At 53.8% G+C, this 9,142-nt stretch overlaps 1 non-coding gene across 1 annotated transcript; it reads left to right on the top strand.

Annotated features, from left to right (window-relative positions):
• Positions 1-523: 523 nt before the first annotated feature.
• On the top strand, positions 524-595 carry TRNAT-CGU. The gene has a single exon. It is a non-coding gene; the product is annotated as a tRNA-Thr (tRNA).
• Positions 596-9,142: the final 8,547 nt, after the last annotated feature.

The raw sequence follows: 9,142 nt of genomic DNA, 5'->3' as shown, positions 1-9,142 counted from the left end.
GAGCTTATTTCTTAAACACTTACTCATTCATTCAACAACCGTCGCCGAGCGTGTGCTCCGCGCAGAGCAGCCGGGGACCGCCCGGGGAATCCGGCTGGCAACGAGCACTGCCATCCCTTCTCCCGCTTCGCCCCAGAGGGGAAACTGAGGCTCCGAGGAGCGCCCTCCAAGGTCTCAGACTGTCTCTGGAGGAGCTGGGATTCGAACACTAGGCACTGAGTACCCGACAACTGCTCCGCCGACTCCGGAGCTCCAGACACGCCTCCTGCCGTGGCCGTGGGGACTCCGGGGCCGCCACCCCACCACACGAGCGGACCGGATTACCCTCCAAGCCCCGCGGGTCGGCCGCCGGGAGTCTGCGGAGAGCGTCCGGCGCGCGCCCGCTGGAGCCCCGCCCCTCCCGCCGCAGGGAGGAGGCGGGGCTCCGCGGGGGCCGAGCGGGCGCGCTCGCGCTCGTGCCCGCGGGGCGAGCTCACGGGAGCGACGCCAGGATAGAGGCTCGCGGAGCCGCCATTCTAACGCAGGCGCGGTGGCCAAGTGGTAAGGCGTCGGTCTCGTAAACCGAAGATCACGGGTTCGAACCCCGTCCGTGCCTGGCGCGAGCCTCCCCAGTGGCGAGACTTTTTAGGGTTGGGACCACTTTTCAAGAGCTGGCCCCCGGAGAGGCCCCCGCCCGCCTGCCGCGCCGAGAGCCTCGCCCCTGGGTGCAGATGGGTGCGGAGCCGGCCAACTGTTTTCACCTCGTGTGGCTCCAAGCTCTGCTCCCGCCCTCGCAGGAGGTGAGCGTCTGGGTGGTCCGGCCTCGGCGAGTCCGCAAACTCTGCCCGCTCCGGGCGGCGCTCCCAGAGGACGGCGCCCCCTGGCGCCCCCTGCCGCCCCCCGCGGGAAGCGGAGGGGCCCCCAGAAACCGTGGCCCCCGGCAAAAACCCCACAGCTGCTGGCACTCGACTCGAGAGCCGCTAAGCTTTCCCCCTGAACTTGAAAGTCCAAGTTTATCCTCTCTAATGAGAGGACTGCCGTTGCCTGATGCCGGGCCCACACCCAGAGGCAGCTGCTGGCTGGCTTGCTATTTTTAAAAAGAAATCCGTTGCAGGCACTGCATGAAGAGAGGAAATCCTGCCCAGACCTAGAGCCGTTCTGACGTGACGACCTAGACCCGCCTGAGCCTCCGTTTGCCCTTCTGTGAAATGGACGTCTGGCCAGCTGTAGGCGTTTGTGTGCTGCCAGACGGACTGGCCGTGGAAGCGGCCCCGGGAAACGGAGCTGGGGTCACAGGGAACCTGTTTTCTTCGCATCACGAAAGGATGCACCGCGGGGCTGCTCGAATGCATTTAACCACGCGTGCAGTGGCCTCGACCCGCGGGGGTTTTGTGCCCTCTGAAAACCAGCTTGACCTCCTCAGGGAAACCCGGATCGGCCCGAGATTCCTAATCGAAGGGAGCGTTAATGGAGCTCCTGGTGGATACGTGGTGGAGCTGGACTCCGGGGGTACCTCGGTGACCGAGCCACATCGGGGCGGATTGGAGGGAGGGCGCCTGGGGGATGCGATGGGGAGCGAGGAGCCTAGCTGCAGCGGCCAGGGGCTGGAGTCCCCGACTCCACAGCAGCGGCTGTCACAGTCGTCGGCTTTCCGCAGCATCCCCTGGCTTGTTAAGCACCGATCGCTGGGCCCCACCTCCGGGGCTTCTGCATATTCGGTAAATCCGAGTTGCGGCCTGACTACCCCCCACGTGGCCCTGATGCTGCCAGACCACACCGAGAAGCTCTCTTCGCCCCGGGGGTCGCCTTAAAAGACAGGTTCTCGTTCTTTAGTGGCGCCGAGACCCTGCATTTCTAACTTGCGGCTGGGTGACGCTCGTGTGGCTGGGCCCCGCCCTCCCTGACTGGGCAGAGGGTAGAGGGATCCACATCAAATTAACAGCCGGCCAGTCGGAGATCTGTGCAAAGGATTCCTTCACTTCTTATCCTGAAAACTTTCACATTGTTTAGATTTAATCGTGCAGAATTTTTTTTTTTCCCCAGAATCTCTCCAGAGCCCACAAACCCAAAGATAACCTATTAGGAGGCAGGCGAGTTAGAATGATCCAGAATTAAGACAGATAATGATTGAGTGTTGTCTTCTCTCCCCTGGAGCAGTCATTCATTTCTTTTTAAAGAAGCGCCACAGGGGTGTCTGGGTGGCTCAGTGGGTTAGGCATCTGACTTCTGCTCAAGTCATGATCTTGTGGTTCATAGGTTCGAGCCCTGAGTCAGGCTCTGTGCTGACTGCTCAGAGCCTGGAGCCTACTTCAGATTCTGTTGTCCCTTTCACTCTGCCCCTCCCCTGCATTCTGTCTCTTTCTCAAAAAAAAAAAAAAAAAAAAAAAAAAAGTCACAAAGGAACACTTAGGTTCCTTCCATTAAACAACAACAAAAAACCCATACTCCTCCTCCCCCCACGCCCCTCAGTTAGGCCAGTATCTGTGGGAGGATGTTAGTAGTCCACACACAGTTTCCTGTCCTTCTCTCCAAAGAGTAAAGCCTCACTCAGTGCCATCATCCTAGGAAAACACCCATTCTCACCACCCCCCAAAACTGTCCCCACCCTGCCCACTCTCCTTTGCCCCACATGATGAATGGGCTTCAGGAAAAGGCAAGTTACAAAATGTGTTGTAGGTACCATTTTTCAAAAAAAAAAAAAAAATTGAACAAAACTAAGGGTATGTATTTATGTGTGGGGAAGTGCTTGCTGTTTTTTGTTTGTTTGTTTTTAAGTTTATTTATTTTGAGAGAGAGGGCACGCACAAGTGGGGGAGGGACAGAGAGAGAAGGAAAAAGAGAGAATCCCAAGCAGGCTCCCCACCGTCAGCACAGAGCCCAATGTGGGGTTCGAACTCATGAAAGGTGAGATCATGACCTGAGCTGAGATCAGGAGTCTGACCCTTAACTGACTGAGCCACCCAGGTGCCCCGGTTTTTTGTTTTTAAGCCTGGAAGACTACACATGAATCTCAAAATCATCACCTCTGCTGGAAATCTGGGGATACCACGGAGCTGTGAGACCAGCTGGGTGCAGGCTGCCGAATCAGACACTAGTGAGCCAAATTCTGAGTTTGGGTCCTCTTTTCACGGAAGTGGGTAAAGCTGATGGTGTGTCTGAATAAGCAAGCCATTGTATGTTGGTTTGAACCACTTGCACTCCTGAATCTGTAAAGCCATGTTTGGGTTCCCGTAACTTGTCTGTGAATTTCTGAAAGTCAGCTTGAAGTCCGCTGTGTTTGTTCTGTGACAACTTGACCACTGGGGAAAAGGTGGGTTTGCACAGGGAGCTCTGTAAGGAGAGATCACGATGGTCAGTGCCAGAAGAAGGTGAAATAAGAATTCTGAAGGCAAAGAGGGAGCCCAGGTTCCTGGTGGTAGCTAGGAGGGGCTGTTTGTTAGCAGAGGCTGCACGGGGAGCAAGCTTCAACAGTGACACCGTGTGGCAGCAGCGTGCAATAGCAGGGCCGCCATGGTTTCTCTCTGCTAGGGGAATCTACCAGAACCTGGGGTGGGGGGAGCCACGGACCCTCCACTTAATCTCTGTGGGCCTCAGTTTCTCCCATTCTATAATTGGACTGGCACACACTCACTTGGTTCTCATGCGATGGAGGCTTTCTGACGACAACATTGTAAACATCCACCAACCAGGACGTGAAAGGGCAATCCATCCATCCCCTGGCGTCATGGGCCGCCACGAAAAGGAAGGATTGATTTATGGACCTGGAGATTCATTTAGTAAGAAAAGCTGTGCCCCGTTTGGGGGAGGTGGTTTTACAGCTTTACTGAGGTATAACAACCAAATAAACCCCCGCACATATTGAAATGTATAGAATTTGATGAGTTTGGACATAGGCACACACCTGGGAAACCATGAGCACATTCAAGGTGAGAGACATACCATCACTTCCAAGTTTCCTGTGTCCTTTTGCTCTTTTGTGTGTCTGAGAACACAACGTGAGATCTGGCCCCTTAAGAGAGTTGTTAACAATAGGCGCTAGGTTGTACAGATCTCTAGAATTTGTCCATCTTGTATAGCTGTAACGTTAGCCGATATGCTTACAAATAAGCATATTTATCCATACACATAGATTTAAAAAAAATTTTTTTTAATGTTTATTTTTTTTTATTTATTTTTTTTTTAATTTTTTTTTCAACGTTTAATTATTTTTGGGACAGAGAGAGACAGAGCATGAACGGGGGAGGGGCAGAGAGAGAGGGAGACACAGAATCGGAAACAGGCTCCAGGCTCTGAGCCATCAGCCCAGAGCCTGACGCGGGGCTCGAACTCACGGACCGCAAGATCATGACCTGGCTGAAGTCGGACGCTTAACCGACTGCGCCACCCAGGCGCCCCTTAATGTTTATTTTTGAGACAGAGAGTGAGCGGGGGAGGGGCAGAGAGAGAGAGAGAGCGGGAGACACAGAATCCAAAGCAGGCTCCAGGCTCTGAGCCATCAGCACAGAACCCGACGCGGGGCTCAAACTCCCGGGCCGTGAGATCATGACATGAGCCCAAGTCAGACGCTTAACCGACTGAGCCGCCCAGGCGCCCCATACACAGAGATTTTTATGTTGGCTTCTCAGAATGTTCCAGAACATCCACATCCCATGCAGAAGGCTCCATGTCCTGCTGTTGATCATGAAGACGTGCAGGTGGGGTGAGGGGTACAGAGGGATTACAGAGCAAAGGCCCAATTTTTTTTTTTTTCCTATTATCATGGCCTCAGGAAGGGAAGCTATGTTACTTCCGGATGCACTGTTTTGGCAGCAAAAACTTACAAACTTAACAACGGGGGGCGGGGGGGGAAGAGAAAATATAAAGAGTAAACAGATGCCAAGGGCTCTGGAGAGCACAGGCGTTCACACAGGGCTGGCCCTGCATGGATGAGATGCCAAGTTTGCAGGGAAAAAGCTCCCTCTTGGGGCACCTGGGTGGCTCAGTCGATTGAGCTTCTGACTTCGGCTCAGGTCATGATCTCACGGTTCTGGGTTCGAGCCCCACGTCGGGCTCTGTGCTGACGGCTCAGGGCCTGGAGCCTGCTTGGGATTCTGTGTCTCCCTCGCTCTCTGCCCCTCCCCCCACTTGTGTTCTGTCTTTCCCTCTGTAAAATAAATAACATTAAAACAAGAAAAAGCTCACTCTTGTCTTCCAAACTGACCCCCTCCAAGGAGAGGCCTCCAGCCCACTGCCCTGGCGTGTCTCCCATCTGGAATGACGTCATGTGCTTTGCAAACTTCCAGTAAAGAATAAAAAACGGCGCTCTTAATAAGAGACTCAGTGATTTGTAGCCGTGCATGAGTGGAGAACCACATTTCAAAACCAGAAGCGTATTTCAGGCACGAGTAGCACTTAAAAGAAAATATTGTGGCAGGCCCCTGGAGGCAGCAGACGTTGTTTATGTCATATCAACTTGAGTTTTGCTTAGCAAACCACCAGGCCGGCCCACAAAGAACGCTGCCCGTGAGTCTGTTCCCTCCGGTCCCTGCCCGGCCCTTCGAACCCAGGTGGCCAGACCTGGGTTTTGGCTTACCGTGGGTAAAAAAAAAAAAAGAACCCTTGAACTCCAGGCCGGGCGGGCTGCAAAATCCCTCACAATTCTTGAAACACCCCCAGAAAAGAAACCCCGTACCTTCCTTTGAGAAGCGTTGGCGGACAGACTCTGACAACATCCTGAGCGATTCTTGCCTTCTGCTGTTCACACCCCGTGTCTTCCCTTCTTCTTAAGTGGGACGACTGTGCCCTGCGGGATACGGCACAGGTGACGTGATGTCACTTCTCTGATTATGTTGCATAAGACGGCAGCACCCATCTGGATAGCAGACGCTCTCTGGCTGCTTCAAGGACACGCGCGGCCGTGCTGGGGAGGCCCACACGGCAAGGAACGGAAGCCGGCCAACAGCATGGCAAGAAATCGAAGCCCTCAGTCCAGCAGGCCACGAGGGACTGAATTGTCAGCAGCCGTAGGGACTCGGAAGGGAGTCCCGGGGCGCCTGGGTGGCTCAGTCGGTGAAGCATCTGCCTTTGGCTCAGGTCATGATCTCACGGTTCGTGGGTTCGGGCCCCGCGCCGGGCCCTCTGCTGTCTGTGCAGAGCAGGCTTTGGATCCTGTGTCCCCTCTCTCTCTCTGTGCCCCTCCCCTGCTTGGGCTCTCTCTCTGAAAAATAAATACACGAACAAATAAATACATATATACATATGGGCGCCTGGATGTCTCAGTCGGTTAAGTGTCTGACTTCGGCTCAGGTCATGATCTCGCGGTTCGGGAGTTCGAGCCCCGCGTCGGGCTCTGGGCTGACGGCTCAGAGCCTGGAGCCTGCTTCCGATTCTGTGTCTCCCTCTCTCTCTGCTCCTCCCCCGCTCATGCTCTGTCTCTCTCTCTCTCTCTCTCTCTCTCTCAAAAAATAAACATTAAAACAATGTTTTTTTAATATATAAATAAATAAAACTTTAAAAAAAAGGGAAGAAAATGAGTCCTTCCGGTTGCTCTGGGCTTGAAGGTTTGTAGCTCACGCCTACTCCCCGCCTCCCCCAGTCCGTATGTCGAAGCCCTAATCCCCAGTGTGATGGTATTACTCCTAAGAGGCCTTTTGGGGGGTAATTGGGGCAGGATGAGGTCTTGAGGTTGAGGCCTTTGCGGTGGAATTAATGCCTTATAAAAAATAAAAAAAGGACAGGGCACGAGAGCTCGGTCTCTCTCCACCCTGTGAGGACAAGAAGGCCGTCGGCGAGCCAGGAAATGAGCCCTCACCGGACACCGAATCTCCCAGCACCCTGATCTTGGACTTCCCGGCCAGAAGAGTGAGAGATAAAAGTGTGCTGTTTAAGCACCCCCTGCCCCCAGTCTGTGGTCTCCTGTTACAGCAGCCCAAACCGAGGAAGCCGCCGGCCGAGCACCGAGAAGAGAGCCCAGCCTGGACTGCAGCCTCGCAGAGGACCCAGCGGACCCGCGTGCAGACTGGGAGACAATAAATGCCTGTGGCCTCAAGTTGCCAAGTTCCTGGTAATCTTGCTGCTGCAGGAACAGATAATTAACACAGGAAGAGTCTGATGAGGAACACGGAGATCTAGTTTCCATCCAAGTCCCCACAAGGTCCACGGGGACAGCTGCCCGCAGCCCAGCGACAAACCCAGAACCCATGCTCGCGACCCTTTCCTCCCGCCTCTGTACCACCTTACCGCAACCCTAGCGACCTAAAACCGCCCCGTTTGCTAATCTTTCCGTTTCTGCAGGTCCGAAGCCCAGGTTGGTTCTGGGTCTCCCACAAGTCTAAAGTCAAGGTGCTGCCCGGCTGGGCTATTATCACGAGGCTCCGGATGAATCCGCTTCCACACTTACTCAGCTTGGTGGCCACATTCAGTTCCTCGCGTGGGTAGGACGGGGCTCTGTTTCCGTGGCGCCTCGAGGCCCCTCTCCAGTCCCTGCACGTGTGTGTCCTGACATCCGCACATTTCAAGTCTTACTTCGCCTTCTGCCTCTTTCTCATGCAAGCCAAAGAAAGTTCTCTGCTTGGAAGGGGCTCCTGGACTGAGACTGGGCCCGCCTCAATCTCAATAGATAATCCAGTCTAATCCTCCTATTTAAACGTCTATGACTCTAGGGGGCGCCTGGGTGGCTCAGTCTCTTAAGTATCTGACTTCAGCTCAGGTCATGATCTCGCGGTCTGCGAGTTCGAGCCCCGCTTCGGGCTCTGTGCTGACAACTCAGAGCCTGGAGCCTGCTTTGGATTCTGTGTCTCCCTCTCTCTCTGCCCCTCCCCTGCTCATGCTCTGTCTCTATCTCAAAAATAAATAAACATTAAATAAAAGTCTATGACATTAATTACATCCTCAAAGTCCTTTTGCCACAAAACACAACATGTTCATAGGTTCTAGGGATTAAAGCGTGGGCATATTTGGGAGACCATTATTCTGCCTACCCCAACCCTTGACTCACCCCTCCTTCCTCCCCTGCTCATCCAGTTGGTCAGTGCCTAAACTCTCGCCAGTCACCTCCTCTGTGTTGCTTTAGACCTTCAAGGTTCCATTTCTCCTTTGATGACTGGTGCTTGGACCATTGCAGTAGACTCCCGCCTGGTTTCCTTTGCTTTCAGTCTTATCTCTCTTCCACGCTTCTTCCACTGTCACCCGACCTCTCTTGAAAACACCAGTGAACGTGCCACTCATCGTTCCATCCTTCACCATATGCCCACCACCACCAGGATAAATCCCACCTCCTTAGCATGGCATTCTGGGCCCCAAGTGTCCTACCGATCTCCCCCGTGCTCTTCAGTGTTTTACAGCAGCCTCTCTTATTCCTTCAATTCGACTTGTTCCTCAGTCCTCTGGGCCTGCACTTAGGCTATTCCCTCTACCTATCATGGCCTTTCTCCACCTCCAGCTTCCTGGAAAACTCCTACTCATACCACAAAACTTCGCCTAACTTAACTATGATTTTGAATCATTCCTGAACTCGTCAGTTGGAGTTGCTATTTCCTCGATGCAGCACCAGTGCCTGGGGTCTCTTGCTTTCACAGCACCTAGCACAAATCATTACAATTACCGCCTTGCATGCCCAATGCATTTCCCACGAGACCAGAGGTCGAAAGCTCGGATGCCCAGGGGAGCCAGACAGGGTGTGTGAATGTGTGAGACCTTCTGGGTCTAAGACAACAAGGACTCCGAGAGGCCACGCCGGGCTGAGAGCCACCACGTTTCCGAACATCTCGTGTTCAGTGAGATCCAGCCTCTCCGCTCTGGCCCGTAAACCGTGCGGAAATTCGTCCACACTAGGCTGTTCATAGCAGCGTTGCTGGGAAGGGCGAAGTGTCCGTCCAGGAAAAGAGAAAAGCAAACTGTGGAGTGCGCACAGAAGAGAATTAAGCTCAGCCAGTTCAAATAAATAAACCCTAACTCCATCCAACTCCGTGCATTAGGCACACAAAACGTGGAGCAAAACACAAGGCAGGCAGGGAACGAGGAGGCATCTCGATACCATTTATACAGAGCAAACATCTTGCAAGTTGCACAGAGCAAACATCTTGTAGTTGTTTCTGGCTACATAGGCGGTAAAAGCATACAGACAGGCCTGCAAGTGATGACGTCTACATTCAGGACGGCGTTGTCTGTGGGGATGTCCGCGGTG

Source organism: Prionailurus bengalensis, chromosome E3 (assembly GCF_016509475.1).
Source record: "Prionailurus bengalensis isolate Pbe53 chromosome E3, Fcat_Pben_1.1_paternal_pri, whole genome shotgun sequence".
Lineage (NCBI taxonomy): Eukaryota > Metazoa > Chordata > Mammalia > Carnivora > Felidae > Prionailurus > Prionailurus bengalensis.
The sequence above is the reverse complement of the archived record's forward strand: the minus strand, read 5'-3'. Positions and strand labels throughout refer to the sequence as shown.